General features: G+C 39.5%; 4 pseudogenes across 4 annotated transcripts; 1 reads left to right on the top strand and 3 right to left on the bottom strand.

The window, feature by feature from the left end:
- Window positions 1–152: 152 nt before the first annotated feature.
- AT5G30269 lies at window positions 153–14,743 on the bottom strand (annotated as a pseudogene; the record flags this gene model as incomplete). The annotated part of the gene is made up of 1 exon: window positions 153–14,743.
- Window positions 14,744–15,643: 900 nt separating this feature from the next.
- Window positions 15,644–17,927, top strand: AT5G30207 (annotated as a pseudogene; the record flags this gene model as incomplete). The annotated part of the gene is made up of 1 exon: window positions 15,644–17,927.
- A 953-nt stretch (window positions 17,928–18,880) lies between these two features.
- Window positions 18,881–20,133, bottom strand: AT5G30480 (annotated as a pseudogene; the record flags this gene model as incomplete). The annotated part of the gene is made up of 1 exon: window positions 18,881–20,133.
- Window positions 20,134–21,188: 1,055 nt separating this feature from the next.
- AT5G30470 lies at window positions 21,189–23,551 on the bottom strand (annotated as a pseudogene; the record flags this gene model as incomplete). Its single annotated transcript has 1 exon — window positions 21,189–23,551.
- Window positions 23,552–25,040: the final 1,489 nt, after the last annotated feature.

Here is a 25,040-nt window from a genome sequence, read left to right as displayed (position 1 = left end):
AAAGGATTTACAAAGGTTTAAAAATTCTTGTAAATCCTTTTAAAACTCTTAAAAAACTCTTGTAAATCTTGTAAAACTATTGTAAAAGGTTTTTAAATGATTTACAAAAGTTTAAAAAGGGGTTTTAAATTATTAACATATGCTTGTCCTAAGCTAAGAATGTTACTTCTAAGGTCAGGGATGAAATAGATGTCGGGTAAGAGTGTTTGTTCCCCATTCTTTCCTTCGAAGATAATTGACCCCTTACCTCCAATGTCCACACATGATCCATCTCCAAACTTCAGCTTTCCTCTAATGTTTTCATTCAACTCCGAGAAGAATGATCTCACACCAGTCATGTGATTGCTCGCACCATTGTTTAGATACCAAGTTCCTTCCTCAGTTTTTTATTTTTCATACTTCCTTGGTATTAGATTCTCTTCATTGAGATACACGATTTCATGCATGTAAAGGGCTTCATCGGCCTCAATTGTCTCCACATTATTAGCTTCTTGTTGATTCTGTTTTCTATCGGGACATACTGATGCATAATGTTCTAGTTTATCGCACCGATAACAGATCACGTTACTCTTTTCTTTCTTCTCCTTGGTTTGTTCTTGATCGGTTTGATAATTGCTTCTTCCTCTACCTCGTCCTCTGTTTCCTCTTCCTCCTCGTCCTCTGTATCTACTTCCATCTGCGTTAGCATACATGAGATTCTCTTGTGTATTGCCTTGACTATTTGATATGTCTTGGTTTTTACTGATTTCTAACATAGTTTCATAATGTTTTTAGAGTCTTTCTAGTCTTTTTCGTATGCTTTGAGTCATTTCAGGTACACTTACACATCTGGAAACTTTGGAGCACAATAAGGAATTTTGGAAGCTTTTCAGCAACGAAGATCTTGAAGGACGTTTTTTAGAAGCTGGTGTCGATCGACACTACACCAGTGTCGATCGACACTCTTATTGCTGCCAAGGGAATTTTCGTTTTCTACCAAGTCTTTGAGAAGCCCTGAAGTCTTCCTTATTTGCAAAGTAGTCCCTGCACGTTTTTAGTCACGAATATACCTAATTGTTTGGTCATTGTTAAACCTAAGTTTTGTTTTTAGTTTTTGTTACACATTTTTGAGAGAAGAATCCAATCCTTTAGGGAGGATTCTGAACTCAATTACTATTATTCTTAATTCATCAATGCAAACTATTCAGATTATGATTTGTGTTTCTATTATCATGTTTGAGTAATCACCTTGTTGGGTTTAGGGACTCTCAATAGGGACTTAGATGGATTAGTAGATCGAAAACCCCTTAGGATTATTCTTAAAGTTCTTCATCTTGATTATTCTTATTGCTAGTTTTAGATTGCTCACCTAGAACTTGATATTAGATAATAGGTATGCCCACCATAGGTACTTGTTATTTGAACTATCATAGATGAGCCTAGGCATTTAAGAAAGAACAGGTATGCTCATAGAAGGGCTCTGGTTTAGATACTAGGTGAACTAATCAAGCTTATTAACAATGCATGCTTTAGCATAGGATTTATCGGCTTCTCTGGTTATCTTAGCTTTAAGTATAGAGAATTTCGCGGAACGCCACCGGTTACTCTAGAATCATAGTTTGAGTTCGAGAACGGTGCGTTAACAATCTTAATATTAGCTAGATCTACAATTTATCTATCTCCCTAGACAATTCCTTAGACCCGACGCTTTAATCAATTGAATCTACAACCATTTACTTGATTATTTGTCTTTAACATTCAATTACTTCATTTAGCTTATTAAACAACATCATAAGTCTATTTTGTGAACATCGAGAGCTCACTGGAATTCGACCCTTAAGTGCTAACGACGATCTCTTATTTGAGGGAGTAAGCTTAAGGCAATTTGAGCTACGTTTGACTTTGAATCAAGTTCCAAATATCTTTTGGAGTCCCTTAATTACCTACTTGAAGTGTAAGGGCTTCAGGTATTGATTGAAAGATCAAAGCTGTTGCAACGTCGTTCTTGTTATCGTCGGTTAATCCGGGTTCAATCGTATCCCACACTTTATGCACTCGCAGCATAACCCTCATTCGCATGGCCCATACTGTGTAGTTAGATTGAGTAAGTATAGGACATTGTAAAGACGAAGAAGGAACGTTCTCCTTTTGTGTGGCGTCATATTAAGATGATGAAATGTGATCCTCATGGAGGATGTTTACAAGGAATCAAGGTACATAAAAATGATTTGTAAAAGCAACATCATTATATCTTCTGGTTTTTGTTAAACAATCTACTGCCTTGTTGCTTGTTCCTGGAATCCATTGAATCTTCACACTTGTAAACCTCTGTTGCCAAACTCTTATTTCTTGAATCAATATGAAGTGTGAAGCTCCTTGTTTTACCAGTGATTAGCTTCAGTATTTTGCTGTTGTCGCCTTCAAAGAATAAATACCGATGACCTCGAATCCACATGTGTTGCATCGCCATGAGTAGCGATTGTAATTCTGCTTCCAAAATCGTATTGCAGATCTGAGCTTTGCTCTGTGTTGCTTCTATATAATAACCTTCCACATCACGTAAAATCCAACCTGCATTGATAAAATTTCTTAAGAACACAAGACAAGCTTTTAAAAGAATAACTTTCTTTTATTGATGATTAGAAACTCTCTCAAAACTAAGCACCAAGCTCTCTCAATATTCTCACACAACTCTTATGGTTACAACTCAACCAAAGAGATCCTTATATAGGGGTACAACTTTTCCTATTCCTAATACAATTAGGATTAGATAACTCCTAATACCTAATAGAATATTCTAGACCTATCTAAATCTTTAACCTCCTCATTAAAGATTACTGGGCCTTTAGTCAATTGAAGTTTACCCAACATTCTCCCCCATAAGCTTCAAGTTGACTTTAGAGAGGTCTTGAACTCCAAATAGACTTCTCATTGACTTGAACTTGATTCTTGGAAGGGCCTTTGTTTGAATGTCCGCACGTAGCTCTTCACGCGGTACAAACTCCACTTCGATTTGTTCATTCTCAACGCATTCTTGGATGAAATGATACCTTCTATGGATGTGCTTGCTTCTTCCATGGAATACGGGATTCTTCGTGAGCTCAATAGCGGATTTGTTATCAATGTATATTTTTGACTTCACAAAACTCTGACCCGTCAATTCGCTTAGCAAATCTTGGAGCCAAATAGCTTCTTTGCAGCTTTTGTTGCAGCCATGAACTCGGCTTCACAAGACGACATGGCGACCGTTGGTTGCTTTAGTGAGCACCAAGTTATGGGTGACTCCCCAAAGTAAAAAACATGACCGCCTGTGCTTTTACCATCATTGGGATCGACGTTGTGACTACTATCATTGTATCCTACAATCTTCTTTGTTCCTCCACGCTTGAAGGTTAAGCCAAAACACAAATTTCCTTGTAGGTATCTTAAGATCTATTCTAAAGTCTCCATGTTGTTTTCTCGGGTCTTGCATATATCTACTTGCCACTCCAACTGAGAACGCAAGATCTGGTCTCGTATGCAACAAGTATCGTAAGCAGCCAATTCTTTGGCGATATAATGTAGCATCTACTTCGGGTTCTTCTTCTTGTGCTTTGAACAAAACTAGACCAAACTCCATTGGAATGTGAGTTGGGTTACAATCGTCTAGGCCAACTTTTTTTAGGATTCTTCGTGCGTATGCCTCTTGTCTTAACGCAATACCATCTTTGTCTTGTCAAACCTCAATTCCAAGATAGTAAGTAAGTTTTCCAAGATTTGTCATCTCAAACTTGGATGCCATTCCTTCTTTGAATTCTTGTATAATTCCCAAAGAGTTCCTTGTTACAAAGAGATCGTCAACGTACATGGCAACAAGAAGTAGCTTTGTACCTTCTGACTTCTGGTACACACCACTTTCTTTCGAACACTTTGTGAACTTCAAGCTCTTTAAAATCTGATCAAGTTTTGTGTTCCATGCTCGTGGATCATGTCTAAAGCCATATAAAGCTTTAGAGAGTTTGAAAACCTTCTGCTCTTCTCCCTTCTTTTCAAACCCTTCGGGTTGAGACACATATACATCTTCTTTGAATTCACCATGTAGAAACGCAGTCTTGACATCGAGATGATGAATTTCCCAACCATTAGAGGTTGCTAGTCCCACGAGCAACCTTATTGCTTCAAGACAAGCTACTGGTGCAAAAACTTTATCGAAATCGATACCCGATCTTTGAACCTAGCCTTTTGCGACCAATCTAGCTTTGTACTTGTTTATAGATCCATCTGCGTTTCTCTTGATTTTAAACACCCATCTAAGACCTATCACCTTAACTCCCATTGGTTTCTCTATTAGTGACCAAGTGTTGTTCTTGTTAATTCACTTGATCTCTTCTTCACAAGCATTTGTCCATTTGATTAACTCCTTTGCTTCTTGATAATTATTCGGCTCATCGTTGATAGATAGTAGAAGCTTCTCACAATCGATATCTGCTAGAAGAGCATAATCATCAAGGTAGCTTGGACGTTGTACTTGTTTTACTGATCTTCTTAGCACCGGTGGGTTCTCAACAACCAAATCATCATTAGTATCATCTATGTTATTACTGTGATCAACATGAGACTCGTCTTGATTAATGTCTTTACCATCTTCGTCTTCTTGCGGGATGTTGTCAGTATCTTGTTCTTTTTGACCATTACCATTCACATATGGTCCTTGTCCTTCATCCATGACTTCTCCCTAAACCATATGAAACATCCCTGGTGGTTTATCTGACTTGTCATTTACTCCAATCCAAGTCCAACTATCCTTCTCGCTAAAGAACACATCTCGGCTGACAACAACTTGTCTAGTTGTTGGGTTATAGAGTCTATTTGATATGGTTCAAATTACCTAGAACTACTCTCTCAAATAAGAGATCAATTGCAGCATTTTAGGATCGAATTCATGGAGTTCTTTTGTTCAAACAGTGAGTTAAATATCGAGATTAAGCTAGCAGGGTATGAGTGAAATAGTAAGAAAACAAAATAAGAAAACAGCAGATTGATTGGGTTGTAAACGATTAGGAAAAGAGCTAGGAACAAGGTATTCTCAGGAAACCATTGGTTAGTAGATCTAATGAAAGCTAGGTTGTTATCGAACAATTCTTAGACTCAAACTCTAATTATGGAATAACCGGTGCGCGTGCCGTGAAACTCCCTATGTCTATAGCTAATAGTGACCGGAGAAGCCGAGAGATTATCAACCTAAATATGCATTCTTAACGAGTTTAATTGTTCATCTTAGTAAATAGGCCGATTCTTATTACACACCTATAAACCTGACTCATCAAATAATAGATCCAACTACAGATACCTATGGCGGGCATATCTATTGTCTGGATTGAAGATCTAGTTAATTACTCTAGATCTAGCATTATGAACAATCAAAGATGAAGAATTCTACAGACAACCTAGCAAAGGGGACAATTTACTAAACCATATGAATCCCTAATGAGAAACTCTATTCCTAATAAGCAGATTACTTAGACATATTGAATGAAACAAACAACATAATTGAGATAGAAAGCATAAACACAGTGAATAGAGAAGGGGAAAGAAGGCATCTCTTCAATGTATATAGATCTGAATGAAACTCTGAATAACAATGGATGAATAGCTTTATGTCTCTCACAATAAGGTTTTGCAAAGAGCTTGATAAAAGACTTCATCAAAGAAACTTAGGTATAAAAACAATATATATAGACCCTAAAAACGTCTAGGGACTAATAATGCAAATAGGGAAGTCTTCTGGGGCAAACTTGAGCTTCTGTAAACTTGAAAGCGTCTAGGGTTTTTGCTGGGCCGAAACTGGTGTCGATCGACACCAAGAGTGTGTCGGTCGACACTCCTCGCAGATTCCTGAACCAAAATCGTCCTTAGCTTCCTTTTCCTTAGCTTTTGCTCCAAAATGTCTCCTTATCTCCATTGTTGTCCCATTGCATAGAATACCTGAAAAGACATTAAAATGACTCGAGAAATAACATAAAGACTCAAATCCTATACCTAAAACATAGATAAAATCTGTGAAAATCGGGTTATATCAACTCCCCCAGACTTAGCTTTTGCTTGCCCTCAACCAAAACACAAAAGTCGAACCCTTGGAAGAGGTTTTAAAAACAAAGGAACTCCCAACATTCTCTAGCCTATTGCCATGATCATTCAAACTAAATCCATATGCCTAACAAGTCTAATAAAATCCTAACCAACATGTACTTCTCTGCAAGCTTACATAACATTCTAGATTCCATACCTAAGTCCCACAACTATACCCACGAAGCTTTCATCGCTGGGTCTCATCAAACAAGCCATCATTCAAGATTCTTCTAGACTTTTTCCTGTACTATACCATGATAAATTGACCATTCTTTATATATATTTTTTTTTCTTTTTTGCTGTTCTTCTATCCCTAGACTTATTCTTTTTAGAGAGTAAACAAAGGGGAACTCGCATACTGGATCGACACCCTCGACATTTTTCCAACCTTTGTAATTGATCATTCCAAATAATGTATAATAATGGGGTCATAGGAAACATTCCTACCCCTATACACTATCTGAAAGTCGTCTCAATCTCTCATTATAATAATTTTTTATTATTATTTTTAAATGGGGAGAGGAACATATTCTTGTTATCACTTTGGTCTCAATATCAGGTATGAACAAGGAGTCAAGATCTATGAACACTAACCGCTTGAAAAGGTAAAAGGAAGAGCAGTGAGATTAGCTCCAACCTTAGTGGTTGAGTTGGAAACTAGGATATCCTCAAGTCTGTTGGTTTGCTATCTAGATTTTCCAATAGTCAGATTGACTCGAACCTGCAGTACTCACAAATCAGGCAATAAATAAGAGAAATAAAGATCATGATTCCTAACTAGACTCACTTTTTTTTTTTTTTTTTTTTTTGGGAAATAAAAGAAATAACCAAATGAATTGCAAAACGAAAAATGATAAGAAACAAAAATAAAAGCATCATTAGTAAGAATCTCCCCCAGACTTAAATGACACTGTCCCTAGTGGCAATCAAATCTAGAGAAAGCGGGAAAAATAAATCAAAAAGAAAATAAAAAAAAAAAGAAAAGAAAATTCAAACCAGTGGGTTGCCTCCCACTAAGCACTTGTTTTGAGTCAGTAGCTTGACTTGGCGGAGTTTAGGATGTGGGTGGAGTGGTGGTGGTGGATTGCTGCTGCCTCCTCTCCTTCCAAGGTGGTGTGTAAACGGATCTGGTTCGAGCAGCTGCAGGTGTCGATCGACACTCAGGGGTGTGTCAATCGACACTCTTCACGTCACCTGCAAGGACAACAGGAGAAACAAGCTTTTGAGGAACTCTAGGCTTGTTTTCTTGTGAAGCAGTCTTCGAATAATCTAAAGAATTAATCAAAGATAAAACAGGAGACGAGAGAGAAGAGAACTTATCACATAGGTCGTCAATTGGTGTGGGCCAAAGAGAATGTGCAGAATCCTCTGTCTGTGAAACCCGAGGGTGTCGATCGATAGGGGTAGTGGTGTCGATCGACACTGTTGCCCTACAACTCTCATTTGCGAGCTGAGCAAATGGGAGCGTTGTGTGTGGCTCTATGGTGGGATTCTGATCAGTCTGGGGAGGTATGTCTATGCTGGAAGCAATGCAATTGATTGGCTTAGTGAGCTCTGAATCATCCATGCCAAACTCCATCTCTGAACCACAAACCTTGAGAAAGATTCTCCCTCTCTTCACATCAAACCTAGCACCAGCTGTAGCTAGGAATGCTCTTCCAAGGATAAGGGGATCCTTGGGTTCCTTCTCATAGTCCAGGACCACGAAATCAGCAGGGATTATGGAGTTACCAACCTTAACAGGAACATCTTCAAGGATACCTTCAGGGATTCTCTTGGAACGATCCGCGAAGAGAAGAGTGATGCGAGTAGGCCTGTAGTGAGTCATGCCTAGTCTCTCAGCAACAGACTTGGGCATGAGGTTGAAGCTTGATCCCAGATCACACAAAGAGCGGTGAATCTGCTTGTGGAGATAGAGCAATCAAGGACAAAGCTACCTGGATCCGGAAGCTTCTCAGTGGTCTGACCAGGAGTAATGGTGCGGATGTACTCAGCTATATCTACTCTTTGTGCCTTCTCCTTCTTGGCCTTAGGCAGCATGATTGCACTGATGTCTGTGGTAAGCAGCTTAGCTTCATCTGAACTAATTCCATTGTCAACAAGTCGCTTGACATACCTGTTGAATGAGGCGGAAGATGTTTCTGAAGCATCCTTAGGAAGAGTATGGAGGATTTTCTCCATTATGGTTGTGCACTTAGCAGCTTGAATCTTCTGCTTAGAACGACGCCTCCTCGGATAGGGGACAGGAGGGGTGTAGACTGGCTCAGGTTGCATAGGTACTTGCACCTCACAAGGTGCAGTCCGGATCCAGTGTCGATCAACACCAGAGGGGTATCGATTAACACCATCGTATTGAGTCGTCTCTGAGAAGAGCGTCCCATATGGTGTCGATCGACACAGGAGGGTGTCGGTCGACACCATCTCTGCAACTGCAAGCTCCAACTCGTCTTCAATGTCCAATTCCTCCCACACAACATCTCCTTCTCTGATCAAGATGGCATTGCAGCTCTTCCTTGGGTTAGCATCATGATTACCAGGAAGAAAACCCTCTTGTCTCTTGATAGATTGTGCAGTTTGAGCTACCTGTACATCTAGCTTCTTCAAGTGAGAGCTCAGATTGTCGATCTTCCCATTAAGATCTGTGTAGACAGCATCAAACTTGCCATTAAACTCCACAACAAGCTTTGTTTGGCTCTTCAAAATCTGCTCAAGCATTGATTCCATTCTTGTCTCTGATGAGGGTGGAGGGGGGGCTTGATAAGTTGAATTGCCATAGGTCCTCAGAAAGTTGCTTTGATGAAAAGTCTTCTGGAAAGCAGGCTTTAGAGTGTAGTTGGAGGAACCCTGGTTCCCTGTAAACCTGTTGCCACTGAAGTTGCCATTTGGCTGCCCAAACTTCTTGTATCCCTGACCATCTATGTAGAAAACTCCTTCCTCTGACTCAGGCTCAGGCTCAATAGTCTCTTTTTCAGCTGCAAAGTGGACATGCTTCTTTCCTGTGAACAAGTTATGAACTGAATCCAGCTTAGCATTCACCTCTGCCATCTGATTTCCTGAAATAGCTCCAGCAATCTTCTTCCTCTCAAAATCAGCATTCTTGGTACTGTTGCTGCAAGCAAGGTTCCCTATCAGGGCTGTAGCATCAGCTGGGTAACGTGTGTTGAAGTTACCATTGCTTGTTGCGTCTAGGGCCATCTTGTATCTCCAATCAACTCCTCTGAAGAAGGTGCCTAGAAGTTGTGCCTCACTGAAACCATGATGTGGACAATCTCGTTGGTACTCCTTGAAACGAACCCAAGCAGCCTTGAAAGCTTCAGCTGAACCTTGTGTGAAGGTAGACAACTTGTTTCTCAACTCTTCAGACTTAGCATCATCGTAGAAATTGTTCAAGAAGGCTATCTTGATGCTTCTCCAAGTCTTGAGGGAACCTGCTTTAAGTTGCTTCAGCCAAGAAGCTGCTTCCCCAGCAAGTGAATAAGGGAAGAGCGTGCATAGTAGGTAGTCCTTTGAAACTCCATTAGCCTTTATGCTCAAAACAAGATCCTCAAATCGCTCGATATGATCCATTGGCTGCTCATGAGATAAGCCATGGAAAGGATGCTGGCCAACTAAAGCAAAGTAGCCAGGCTTCAGCTCATAGTCGTTCCTCTGGAATGGTGGGGGTACAATCGCTGATCGATTAACATAAAACAGGTCTAGCCTGTTGAAATCCCCAAGAGTACGACGTGGTTCCGCAGTTGGAGGAATAGCTGCAGGAATCTGGTGTTGGTGTCGATCGACACCTCTGTTGTGTCGCTCGACACCAATTGCATCCGCGTGCTGCTCCCGATGGTGTCGATCGACACCCAGTTTGTGTTGCTCGACACCGAGTCCTGCTGCGTCTCTAGCAGCTAATTGCGCATTGAGGCGCGCCTGATCCTCATTGGCGTCCTCAGGTATGATGATTCCATGATCATCCAATTTCTGACCAGCCTCATTGTAGGCTTGCCCAGTCTCATCTCTCAAAACTCCTTCTGCATCAGCTCTGATGACTCTGTCAGCCATTGCTAATTTCTGAGTTTTTCGGTTGGTGCGTTCAAGTTTTCCCAAGTCCAGAACAGACAAGTTGATAAGCTCATTCTATTTTGTGCTCCTTGTTTGCCTAGGCATACACCTGAAACATAGAAAAGAAGAAACGCGTGAGTAACAAAATAGAAGTAAAAACTAGACAAAATCTCTACACAAAACTCAATGATGATTCCCAAGAACTTTGGCAACGGCGCCAAATTTGATATGGTTCAAATTACCTAGAACTTCTCTCAAATAAGATATCAATTGCAGTATTTTAGGATCGAATTCACGGAGTTTTTTTGTTCAAACAGTGAGTTAAATATCGAGATTAAGCTAGCAGGGTATGAGTGAAAAAGTAAGAAAACAAAATAAGAAAACAGTAGATTGATTGGGTTGTAAACGATTAGGAAAAGAGCTAGGAACAGGGTATTCTCAAGAAACTATTGGTTAGTAGATCTAATGAAAGCTAGGTTGTTATCGAACCATTCTTAAACTCAAACTCTAATTATGGAATAACCGGTGGGCGTGCCGCGAAACTCCCTATATCTATAGATAATAGTGACCGGAGAAGCCGAGAGACTATCAACCTAAATATGCATTCTTAGCGAGTTCAATTGTTCATCTTAGTAAATAGGCCGATTCTTATTACACACCTATAAACTAGACTCATCAAATAATAGATCCAACTACAGATACCTATGGCGGGCATATCTATTTTCTGGATTGAAGATCTAGTTAATTACTCTAGATCTAGCATTAGGAACAATCAAAGATGAAGAATTCTACAGATAACCTAGCAAAGGAGGCAATTTACTAAACCATATGAATCCTTAATGAGAAACCCTATTCCTAACAAGCAGATTACTTAGACATATTGAATGAAACAAACAACATAATTGAGATAGAAAACATAAACACAGTGAATAGAGAAGGGGAAAGAAGGCATCTCTTCACTGTATATAGATCTGAATAACAATGGATGAATAGCATTATGTCTCTCACAATAGGGTTTTGCAAAGAACTTGATAAAAGACGTGATCAAAGAAATCTAGGTCTAAAAATAATATATATAGACCCTAAAAACGTCCAGAGACTATTAATGCAAATAGGGAAGTCTTCTAGGACAAACTTGAGCTTCTGTAAACTTGAAAGCGTCTAGGGTTTTTGCTGGGCCGGAACTGGTGTCGATCGACACCAAGAGTGTGTCAGTCGACACTCCTCGCAGATTCCTGAACCAAAATCGTCCTTAGCTTCCTTTTCCTTAGCTTTTGCTCCAAAATGTCTCCTTATCTCCATTGTTGTCCCATTGCATAGAATACCTGAAAAGACATTAAACAGACTCGAGAAATAACATAAAGACTCAAAATCCTATACCTAAAACATAGAATAAATTGGTGAAAATCGGGTTATATCACTATACGCTTTTGATCCTGGCTTTATCCCAAGGTGCACTATCGTTTGAGACCGGTCATCAAGCTTCTTCAAGTTCACCGGCTCGATCTTAGCATGTGCAAGGCACCCAAACACTCGAAGATGATTGATAGTCGGTTTCTTGTTTCTCAAACATTCATAAGGTGTTTGATCTTTTAAAGCTCTTGTAGGAACTCGATTAATCAAATATGTTGAGTGACGCACCGCTTCTCCCCACAAAAAATTTGGAACCCTCATTGCTTTAAAAAATGCTTCTTGTCATCTCCATTAACGTACGATTCCCTCTTTCAACTACTCCGTTTTGTTGCGGTGTGTAAGGAACTGTTAGTTATCTTTTGATCCCATCTTTTCACGAAAATCTTGGAATTCTTTTGAGGTAAACTCACCACCTCTATCATTTCGTAGTGTCACGATCATCTTATCACACTCCTTCTCCACAAGAGGTTTAAACAACTTAAATTTCTCAAATGATTCGCTCTTCTCTTTCAACAAAATAGTCCACATATATCTTGTATAATCATCAATTATCACAAAGACATACCTATTATGAGCTAATGTAGCAGGAGATATTGGTCCACACAAGTCAGCATGAAGTAGCTCTAATGGTCGTGAAGATCGATAGGTTGTTGCTTTTGGGAAAACATGGCGTGTTTGCTTACCAACTAAACATGACTCGCATAGTTGATTTTCTCTCTCGATCTTTGGTAAACCATGAACCATCTCACGCATTGACATGGTCTTGAGAGCTTTGAAGCTGATATGACCAAGTCTCGCAAGCCATCTCAATGTTTCATCTTCAATTCTTAAGCTTAGACAAGCTGGTTTCCCAATTTGGAGATTAATCTTGTAAAGTCTGTTAGGAGATCTCAATACTCTTATCAAGAGTCTTCCATTTGGGTCATGTAGCGTTAGATAGTTCTCTCTCATCCTAATGTCGCAGCCATGTTCGGTTGCTTGTCTTAAGCTAAGAATGTTACTTCTAAGCTCAAGGATAAAATAGATGTCGGGTAAGAGTGTTTGTTCCCCATTCTTTCCTTCGAAGATAATTGCCCCCTTACCTCCAGTGTCCACACATGATCCATCTCCAAACTTCACCTTTCCTCTAATGTTTTCATTCAACTCCGAGAAGAATGATCTCACACCAGTCATGTGATTGCTCGCACCATTGTTTAGATACCAAGTTCCTTCCTCAGTTTTTTCTTTTTCATACTTCCTTGGTATTAGATTCTCTTCATTGAGATACACGATTTCATGCATGTAGAGGGCTTCATCGCCCTTAGTTGTCTCCACATTATCAGCTTCTTGTTGATTCTATTTCTATCGGGACATACAGATGCATAATGTCCTAGTTTATCGCACCGATAACAGGTCTGTTCTTGATCGGTTTGATAATTGCTTCTTCCTCTACCTCGTCCTTTGTTTCCTCTTCCTCCTCGTCCTCAGTATCTACTTCCATCTGCGTTAGCATACATGAGATTCTCTTGTGTATTGCCTTGAGTATTTGATATGTCTTGGTTTTTATTGATTTCTAACATAGTTTCATTATGTTTTTAGAGTCTTTCTAGTCTTTTTCGTATTTTTTGAGTCATTTCAGGTACACTTACACATCTGGGAACTATGGAGCACAACAAGGAATTTTGGAAGCTTTTCAGCAACGAAGATCTTGGAGAACATTTTTCAGAAGCTGGTGTCGATCGACACTACACCAGTGTCGATCGACACTACACCAGTGTCGATCGACACTCTTATTGCTGCCAAGGGAATTTTCGTTTTCTACCAAGTCTTTGAGAAGCCCTGAAGTCTTCCTTATTTGTAAAGTAGTCCCTGCACGTTTTTAGTCACGAATATACCTAATTGTTTGGTCATTGTTAGACCTAATTTTTGTTTTTAGTTTTTGTTACACATTCTTGAGAGAAGAATCCAATCCTTTAGGGAGGATTTTGAACTCAATTACTATTATTCTTAATTCATCAATGCAAACTATTCAGATTATGATTTGTGTTTCTATTATCATGTTTGAGTAATCACCTTGTTGGGTTTAGGGACTCTCAATAGGGACTTAGATGGATTAGTAGATCGAAAACCCCTTAAGATTATTCTTAGAGTTCTTCATCTTGATTATTCTTATTGCTAGTTTTAGATTGATCACCTAGAACTTGATATTAGATAATAGGTATGCCATAGGTACTTGTTATTTGAACTATCATAGATGAGCCTAGGCATTTAAGAAAGAACAGGTAGGCTCATAGAAGGGCTCTTGTTTAGATACTAGGTGAACTAATCAAGCTTATTAACAATGCATGCTTTAGCATAAGATTTCTCTGCTTCTCTGGTTATCTTAGCTTTAAGTATAGAGAGTTTCGCGGAACGCCACCGGTTACTCTAGAATCATAGTTTGAGTTCGAGAACTGTGCGTTAATAATCCTAATATTAGCTAGATCTACAATTTATCTATCTCCCGAGACAATTCCTTAGACCCAACGCTTTAATCAATTGAATCTACAACTCATTTATTTGATTATTTGTCTTTAACATTCAATTACTTCATTTAGCTTATTAAACAACATCATAAGTCTATTTTGTGAACATCGAGAGCTCACTGGAATTCGACGCTTAAGTGCTAACGATGATCTCTTATTTGAGGGAGTAAGCTTAAGGCAATTTGAGCTATATCGCTATTGTTGATTCTTTCTTCATATGCTTTGATTTGTCCAACAATGTCTTCGAAACCTGTAACTTTTAAGTCAAGTACTTGTTCCAAGGCAGCCACAATTTGTATGTATTTGTCTCTTGGCAAGCTATTAAGAAACTTCTTCACCAGTCTTGTTTCCTCAATTGCTTGGCCAAGAGTCGATGATTTAGATGACATCTGCGATAGCCTACTTGCAAAATTATCGACTGTCTCCGTATCCATCATTGTTATCTTCTCAAAATAAGACATCACAATACTCAATCGTGCTTCCTTGACACGTTCTGCTCCTACGTTTCGACTTTGAATCAAGTTCCAAATATCTTTTGGAGTCCCTTAATTACCTACTTGAAGTGTAAGGGCTTCGGGTATTGATTGAAAGATCAAAGCTGTTGCAACGTCGTTCTTGTTATCGTCGGTTAATCCGGGTTCAATCGTATCCCACACTTTATGCACTCGCAGCATAACCTCATTCGCATGGCCCATACTGTGTAGTTAGATTGAGTAAGCATAGGACATTATAAAGACGAAGAAGGAACGTTCTCCTTGTGTGTGGCGTCAGCCACAACAACGGCGTCAACGTCAACCATTGTTTTGTGATGACTTCTCTCTCACGATGTTTAAAAGATCGATTATCCTTAAGCTCTGATACCAAATAAATTTCTTAAGAACACTAGACAAGCTTTTAAAAGAGTAACTCTCTTTTATTGATGATTAGAAACTATCTCAAAACTAAGCACCAAGGTCTCTCAATATTCTCACACAACTCTTATGGTTACAACTCAAACAAATAGATCCTTATATAGGGGCACAACTTTGCCTTTTCCTAATACAATTAGGAATAGATAACTCCTAATACTTAATAGAATATTCTAAACCTATCTAAATCTTTAACCTCCTCATTAAAGATTACTTGGGCCTTAAGTCAATTGAAGTTTACCCAACATTCACATCTCCACCATTTTGTTTGTAGCTTGAGTCATAATTACACTTTTTATATCCTTTTTCTCGTTTTTGCCATGCGTCTTTGATCAATCCCAAGTGTGTGGTGTTCGACGTATCGCTGAAACTCCTCTGTTTTGGTATCCAGTCAAAAGCATTTTTAAGAACACTAGATGAATTCCCACGCTACGCGTGAGTTTGTTTTGAAAATTGTTTAGATAAAAAAATGTTAATTAGTTTTGTTGCTAATTTATGTTTATTTGTTGTTTGTTATTTTATACTTAGTAAAATTAGACTCATGTTATGAACTTACATTTTTTATTGTTAGATTCATTTTTGACTCTAAATATCAATTTCTATATATCTTCATGTATAATCTGATAATTTTTATATCCAAGATTCTAAAATTTGTTTATTATCATGAATACACACAACAAGAATATAAGATATTTTAAAACGATGGAAGTGTACATCGACGATATGTTGGTAAAATCCATGGAAGAGGAAGAACACATAGCCCATTTGCGCGAATGTTTCCGGCAACTTAACCTCTATAACGTCAAGCTTAATCCGGCCTAATGCCGATTCAGAGTAAGATTCGGTGAATTCCTCGGATATCTAGTTACGTAACTCGGCATCGAGGCAAATCCGAAGCAAATCGAGGCGTTATTGGGAATGGCATCGCCTCAAAACAAACGCGAAGTGCATAATCTCGCTACCCCCAAATGGAGAGCTTGCTTTAGCAATCATAATGTCATCTTGGAAACTGCGACCCTACTTCCAGTCCCACTCCATCGTGGTGATGGGATCCATGCCGCTCCGTGCTATCCTGCATAGTCCGAGCCAGTTAGGTCGACTGGCTAAGTGGGCGATAGAGGTCAATGAGTACGATATCGAACCAAAACTAGACATGTGCAAAGTCCCAAGTCCTAGCCGACTTTATCGTCGAACTACCTACTAAAGAAGCTCGAGAGAATCCGCTCGATACAACTTGGCTCCTGCACGAGGACGGCTCATCATCAAAACAAGGCTCGGGTGTAGGCATCTGTCTCACCTCACCCACATGCGAGGTTCTCGAGCAATCCTTCAGACTAAAATTCGAGGCCACCAACAACGTGGCCTAATACGAAGCGCTTAAGTTAGCTTGGGGGCTGAAGATCTCAAAAATCTGGGCTTTTTACGATTTTCAGCTCGTCGCGAATCAGTTCAACGGTGAGTACATAGCTCGGGACGAACGAATGGAAGCTTATATAGCTCATGTACAAAATCAAGCGAAGCAATTCGACGAGTTTGAGTTAACCAGAATTCCCAGAGGAGAAAACACGTCGGCCGACGCCCTAGCTGCTCTGGCTTCCACATCCGACCTGAACCTGAGGAGGGTGATCCCAGTCGAGTTAATCGAAAAGCCTAGCATCGAGCTCGACAAAGAGGAACATGCTTTTCCCGTGCAGAGTACCGCGAATTGCGAAGATGCTTCGAAGTCGAATGACGTCTCAGACTTGGATTGTGATTCAGAATGGATTGAACCCATCAGAAGCTATATATCCGAGGGGAAAGTACCTTGGGATAAGTGGGAAGCTGGAAAGCTGAAAGCTCAGGCTATGCGTTTTGTTCTGGTTGAAGAAAAACTCTTCAAGTGGCGATTATATGGGCCTTTAATGACCTCCGTAGAAAAAGAAGCAGCTCGCAAAGTTATGAAAGAAGTCCACGGAGGCTCGTGTTGAAATCACTCCAGAGGAAGAGCCCTAGCCATCAAGATAAAACGCCAAGGGTTTTTCAGGCCGATAATGATCAAAGACTTCGAAAAATTCTCAAAACGATGCAAAAAATGCCAAAGACATGCACCCACGATCCATCAACCGGCCGAGCTTCTTTCATCAATCGCCTCGCCATATCCATTCATGCGTTGGTCGATGGACATCATCGGTCCCATGCACGCCTCGAAGCAGAAAAAGTTAGTACTCGTCCTAACTGACTACTTCTCTAAATGGATTGAGGCCGAATCATACGCCAGCATCAACGACGCTCAAGTCGATAACTTCGTATGGAAGCACATTTTATGTCGCCACGGGATCCCTTACGAGATCGTCACGGACAACGGCTCGCAAAGTTTCTGCAATAAGTGGGGAATCCAGCTAAGCAAGTCAACACCACGGTCTCACCAGGGGAACAACCAAGCCGAGGCCCAAACAAAACAATCCTCGACGGCCTGAAGAAACGACTCAACGCTAAGAAGGGCTCGTGGGCCGACGAGCTTGAAGGAGTACTCTGGTCACATCGAACAACGTCTCGTCGAGCCACTGGTGAAACTCCATTCGCACTAGTCTACGGTACAGAGTGTGTAATCCAAGCCGAAATGACGGTACCGAATCTGCGTCGGAGTCTGTTTCTCGAGCACGAATTGGATAATACTTAAAGCATGCTCGACGAGTTAGATCTGATCAATGAACGAAGAGATTCAGCTTTGGTGCAAATACAAAATTACCAGAATGATACGGCTTGATACTACAACTCGAACGTTCGGCAACAAAGATTTCACGAATGAGATCGGGTTCTCCGCAAAGTATTTCAGAACACTGCTGAGCGAAACGCTGGGAAGCTCGGGGCAAACAGGAAAGGACCATACTTAGTCTCGAAAGTTGTCCGACCCGGCGTCTATGAACTCGCCGATTTAAGAGGCAAAATCATTCCACAATCCTGGAATGCCATGCACCTCAGGAAATACTACAACTAAATCTGAGAGGCACAAACTTGAACTACGAAGTGGTTTGATACCTGAAAAGGGTACGTAGGCAGCTCGTCTTTGGACGAGTTCAACTACCCCCTCATTAAAAAGGGGGAGTGGGTCCTATATCCATACTCCCATTTTTATTTATCCTGTAAGTTTTCACTTCGGCATAAATAAAAGTCCATTTTATACTCTTTCTTTATACAATGAGCGACGGCTCGGAGTATCGTTTACACCAAATCGGTTACAGCGCGCTATATAAATATACTACAAGAAAATTGCCATTTACCGACTTCAGTATTAGTCACTGTATAGTCGTTAAACACCTCTTTAGGACAAATAAACGACTATTAAATATAGTCGCTAATCGAGAGTCGGTAAATACGATAGTCGTATTTTAGTCACCAAAGAGCGACTAAGTTACGACTAAGTTTAAGTAATCGCTTTTTTAGTGACCTTTTAGTCGTTAAGTTTAGAGACTAATATTAGACGACAAATTAACGATTAACTTAAAGGGTTATGTAGTCGTTGTAGGTAATTAGTCGTTAAAATTTACGACTATGTTGTCACTATATTTAAGACTGAGTTGCGACTGAAATATCAATTAGTCAGAAATTTTAGTGACTAAATTGTTATCAAAAACCGACTGCTTGGTTACATTTTTGATGACTAAATTGCGACTATTGTTGTTATTAGAACACCTATATGATTGTTCTAAAGATGGAAACCTTCCTGAGAAAACAAAAAATTACAAGAAGCATAAACACAATACAAGAAGCATGAACACAAATTTATTGTCATTTCAGAAAAGTACAAAACCCAAATTACAAAAACATGTTCGATTCACTACAACTTAGAACTTTGTTCAGCATAAGTACAAGCAACACAAGTACACATATATAAATACGTTGAGCCGTGATATTGAGTCTTGAGGAAGGAGTTAAGATTCAGATCTATGAAGCAGATGAAGAGGGAGAGGCAGCTGGAGAGGGTGAGATAGGATATGTGGTTGTCTCCTTAGCTGAATGAGATTCGAGGAAATTGTGGAATCGAGGATCATTTTCGCGCAAAAACTTCTCCACTAAGGACAAGTGCTCAAGCTTCTTCTTCTGCTCATCTGCAGCTCGGGAATTCTCAGCTTCACGCAAAGCAATCTCAGATTCACGCCTTTGATTGTAAGAGACCTGCTCTTCTATCTTGCGTTGAGCTTCCAGTAATTGTTCTTGCAAAGCCACAAAAGAAGTTGAGTCACATGCTTGCTTCCGCTTGCCATTGACAAGAGACTCTTTGAGGCTTCCTACTCCATAAGGAACGCCTCTCGAATCCCTCTCAGTGGACTGCAAAATATGATAAAAGCTGATATTAGAGAATGAAAAAGACAACTCGAAAACACTAAATTGGGAAACATAAAACGTTACCTAAAGAAATATGGTTGTACATTCCACAGCTGTGAGCTCCCCTGCCCGCGAAGTGCCATCTGAAACAGCAGAAGCTTCAGCCTCGAGCTCCGACTGCCTCAGTTGCAAATTCTTCTAATATAACTCTGCAATCTTCTCCGCCTTTTGATCAACATACGTCCCATCAGGTTTTGTATGTGTTTTGATGAAAACGTCACCAATACTGACAGTTTTGCCCAATTGCTCTTCCTGTAATGAAAAAAAAAACAAGTCATAGAAAAGTAGAGAAACATCAGATTAAAGTTGCAAAGGAGTAAACAGAGAGAAGACTTACCAATTCGTCTCGGATTTGATGATATGACTTCGACCCTGAGAAGTGTATGTGAGGACCTAGACTATTACGATCAGACATACGGGCATTTGAATAGATTTGACTTCTTTCTTGAGCTTCTTCGGTGTCCCAGTACGCTATCATTGTTTTCCATAGAGTTTTTCCGATCCATTTAGGTTTCTTTCGACTAGTTCTTGCAGTGCTAACCATGCCTTTTATTCGCCTTAAACAGATCTCATTGAAGTAAACTGAACAGTCCTTGTGATCAAAGGATCCCAATGGTGTGTTTTCTACAAATAGAAAAGGTAATGTCAGTAAAAAAAGAAGTGTCATCATATATATAAGAAGGGCTGAAAGAACACTTAACAGCAAACTCGAGGAAGTATTTCTCTTGTCTCTCTTGAGGCACACATGTCCAGCTGTAGAAGGGACCATCAAATTTGTTTGTAAACACTCTAGTGATATTCCTAACAAGTCTTGAGTTTGTGTCCCGAGTAAACCTCCATACACAAGAAAAACAAGCAGTTGTTATATGGCAGAAAATATCTAAATATCAGACCAAAGAGTAGCAAAACATAAATTGTGGCTGCAAAGTATCATACAAACAGATCATATAGAGCAAAACATAGATTGTGGCTGCAAAGTATCATCTAGAACTAAACTTACACAATGACATACACGATACTTGGCCTCACAATGCTCATTACCCAACTGAACCCTAAGATCAAAACACATAACTTAACTACTTGTTCTCGCAAACAACAAGTAGAGACTAACACAACACGACTCTTCAAACACATTGCAATAGATTGTGGCTGCAAAGTAACATCTAAATATCAAAGACCAAAGACCAACACAACACGAGACAAAAACGAGAAACAATTCAAACATTTTCTCAATCTAATCAATCTCACAAAGCTCATTACCCAACTAAACCCTAAGATCAAAACACAACTTAAACTACTCGTTCTCGCAAACAACATTATAAGACCAACACAACAAGACTCTTCAAACAACAGAATAGATTGTGGCTGCAAAGTAACATCTATAATATCAAAGACTTTCAGACTTTCAGACCAACACAACACGAGACAAAAAAAATAAACAAAAGTTACATTTTCTCAATCTAATCAATCTCACAAAGCTCATTACCCAACTAAACCCTAAGAACAAAACACATAACTTAAACTACTTGTTCTCGCAAACAACAAAATAAGACCAACACAACAAGACTCTTCAAACAACAGAATCGATTGTCAGATGCATCCGTAACATCTATATTATCAAAGACTTTCAGACCAACACAACACGAGACACAACAAAGAAACAATTCAGACATTTTCTCAATCTAATCAATCTCACAAAACTCATTACTCAACTAAACCGACATTGAACACAACATGGGATCACAAACAAGAGAAGAAGAAGATCATACCATGTCGTATTCAGTCGAGGAATGGGAGAGAGGACGGTGATGAACTTATCCCTCTTCGGCAACATAAGTAGATCATTTAGTGATTGAAGTGTGTCCTCCTAGAGATCCGGCGACAGAGGTGGATATTCTTCGAAGTTGTTGCCTTGAAAGGATGGGTGGCTGTGAGCCAGAGACTCTTGAACTGGAAAAGGCGTAGGGTCTTGCTGAGAGGGCGGAGGATCTTGCTGAGGAGTTGGAGGAACCTGCTGAGTAGTTGCGGCTTGAGTCGCTGGATTGTTCTGCACTTCTACGGAGGCAGTCCTTTGCACTTCACGTTGTCGACTGACAAAGTGCTGGAAAACCTGTAGAGGCGGCGGATAGTTCCGAACATGAGCTGTCGTTGATTCTAATGGAGGAACAGCGGCTTCTGTTGCAGGCGTCTGTAGCTGAGGAGACCGTTCTGCTGCCAGCGTGAAATCGTCTTGAGACGGAAGAGAACGAGGTCGTCGACCAGCCGTGGATGTGGAGGCTCTCTGAGCAAGGTTAGGACTCGTTCGCTTCTTTTTTCCTAGCCCAAACATCGTGTAAAGGAGAGATCTAGAAGAAATCGAAGAAGAAGAAGAGATTTAAGAGGAAAACAAAGAGGTAAGATTGATTTGGTAGGGTTTCGAAGAGGAAATCGAAGAGACAAATTGGAGAAGAAGACTGCAGATGTTTCGAAGAGAAAAAGAGTTTTTTGTTAGGGTTTTCGCAGAACAAGTGAATGGTTTGGGCCTAAAGGGTTTGGGCCTAAAAGGTTCAGTTTGTTTAAACATTAGTCGGTAAATTGTCACAAATTAGTCACCAATTTTGGGCCTCGAAATTTTTGGCCCAATAATATTGTTATAGTCGCTAAACTGTCAGCAATTAGTCGCCGTATTTGGGCCTCGAGTTATTTTAGCCCAATAGAATGGTTATAGTCGCTAAAATGTCAGCAATTAGTCGCTTTGTTTAATTTTTAATAATTGGGTTTGGGCCTTGTGTTGTTTTGGGCCTTAGATATTCAGAAATAGTAATTATACATAAAAAATATAGTTAAACATAGTAAACATACTTAGTCAAATATAGTTTTTCAAAATAATTTAAAAATGTTTGCATACTTAATAGAAATAACTTAAGTACATATCATAATCAATAGAAATAACTTAAGTACATATCAGAAACACAAAACTAATATTGTTCTTCGTCTTCTTGTTCTTCATCATCAGAAGACGATAAATTACATCGAAATTCATTTTCTGGATCGGCATCTAAATCGAGGTTTATGGGGTTGCGATTGATTGTCAAATTGTCGAGTACAAAATCTTCTATTGTTGTTATTTAACAGCATTATCATTTTCTGTTTGCAATAAACTCGGGTCTTTATTTTCATATTCTCCTAATATGTTTCCCCTTGGATTTACTTTTAAAACATTGAGCCACTCCCGCTTTGGTTTTTTCATGTATGGATAAGGAATAAAGCACACTTGTTACGCTTGAGATGCTGTTTGTAAATGCACCATATTTGGAGAATTAGATATTTGTATATTAACTAGAAAAACTAAATGACCATATATATATACCATACGTACCTAAAATAAAGGGTTCGTATTTGTAGTATTTCCTTGATGAAAGAACGTCGACAACACCACTATTGCTCCTCCGAGTACCTCTTCCGAGCTTAGGGTCATACCACGAACATTTAAAAAGTGTGATTTTCAAACTGACCACCCCCTCATACTCAAGTTCTATGATATCAGTTAAGTTTGCGTAAAAATCTGCGGCGTCAGATGCATCCGTATAATTTTCACCTTTCAGACATACACCATAGTTACAAGTCTTACGTCCAGCTCCATGACTCTGCGTATGAAACAAATAGCCTCTTGTAAAATACATTGGCCATGTTTTGACTTTGTGAAAAGGTCCATCGACTATCTCTTGAACCCAAGTTGGAAATCGATTACTAGAGTTCCAATATGTAACCTGTATGCAAATTTAGAAATAAACATCATTATAGATATGAATAACAATAAATAAATGCAAATCATATATAGATAAACTATTTACACATACATAATCTTTCACCCACACATGATATTCCTCGCCTCTTTTCACGAAGAGTTCTTTTTCGTTCAATCCTGGATATTTAATAGAAAGAAAATCTTCGAACATACTATAAAGATAAAAACAACATATAAGGGTTAGTAAACAAACATTTATAATTAAAAACCTAAAATGGGAGTATGACTTTTGTTATATACCTCTTAATTACTTGAAAATAATCACAATTTCGTATAACATATCCATGTGCGCATTGATAGTCTTCCTCTGATAGCCATACTTCACGTATTTCTCCACTTGGACGACTAACAGAACTAAATATATTAGGTACTCTAGGAACATGATATACAGGAACTTCACCCTCATTGAATCTTGTTAACCTGATCCAAAAGAGGTAATACATGGTTATTTTTGCGCATTGAAAAATTGCTTGGTGCTAATACGTTTTTAAGTCAATTAATCCTAAAGCATTATCATGTCGTTGTAGTACTTAGAGTGTCAATCCAAATGGGAGTGATGAAAACAGATGAGATGTGATCAGAAGTCACTAAGTCAAGCCAAGCAATAACAGTTTTGGGGTTTCTAACAGTCCTAAGCGAACATGCAGAAAACAGAAACAATAACAGAATTACTAAAATCACTCGACCACAACAGGCTGATGCCAGAAGTAGGATGTGGTCGAGTAACAGACAGGATATGAAACATATATACTCGACTGCACAGTCTATTGCCAGACATTGGGTGTGGTCGAGTATACTGGTCGAGTAACAGACAGGAAATGAGACAACTATACTCGACTGCACAGTCTGTTGCTAGACACTAGGTGTGGTCGAGTAAGTTGATCGAGTAATCGCAAAAACTAAGAAACAGACAATAAGAACGATTAAGTGATAACGATAAAATAGGAGAAATCAGATAGACGAGAAATTCTTAAGGATGGGGTAATCGAATAGAGTGGTATCCTAGCTTATTCGAATGGTTAACAAGCGCAATCAAGCTATCCCTAGACAACAGGTTCAACAACAGATTAATTCACTCCCGTGATAGAAATCCTCAAGCAAAGCTAGCCCAGACTAATTCCCATTAACGAAATCTAACTATGTAGGCAATAAGAACACACTGATAAAGTCAATAAACGCTCTAAACGGCCAATCCCTTGGGATAGAGACGAATATCTCAGGAACTAGTGGATCAAATTCCAGTTGATCAGAAAGAAATAAGCAGTAAACGCAACTAGTCCTGAAGGGATTCAATCAATTCTAAAACTTAACCATTCTACAGACTACGGATTCCACAACTACTCTATCCCATCCTTAAGAACTCTATACTGCTCAAAGACATAAACGCAGGTGAATGATAATATTGCATAAGTAAAGAGATAAAGAGTAGAGAAACAAGATGAAAGATGAAATCAAATGCAGAATCTGAATAACTTGCAAAAATCTCGAATTACAGGTTTGTAGAAGCAAAAGTGGCGTAGCCAGAGTAAAACAGAAAATAAAACTGAAGCAAAAACTCAATGTCGACTAGATGTCTCCGGACAGAACCCTAAGACATCTATTTATACAAAGCGAAATAAAATGATAGTAGACGGGCCATTAACCTAATCGCCCGGCCCATAGAGTGATAATGGGCCGAGATGGGCGTCGTGATCCGATGGAGCTCCAGGCCGCTTCCAAACACTTCTTCTCCCTTCTCTTTCTTGTGCTCAGCTTGTCTGGTTGAGTGCGGATTTGAATAGACTCCGACGATGTGATCGAGTGCTTGGTCGAGTGATGGTTCTGGTGGTGAGTGATGATACTCGACCTAGGGGTCGAGTAATATGGTAGAGTGGACGGTCGAGGGTGGTCAGGTGGTATGGCGAAGTGATACTCGATCTGGGGGTTGAGTGG

The sequence above is a fragment of the Arabidopsis thaliana genome, chromosome 5, assembly GCF_000001735.4.
Source record: "Arabidopsis thaliana chromosome 5, partial sequence".
Lineage (NCBI taxonomy): Eukaryota > Viridiplantae > Streptophyta > Magnoliopsida > Brassicales > Brassicaceae > Arabidopsis > Arabidopsis thaliana.
Note: the sequence above shows the minus strand (reverse complement) of the source record. Positions and strands in the feature narration are given on the sequence as shown.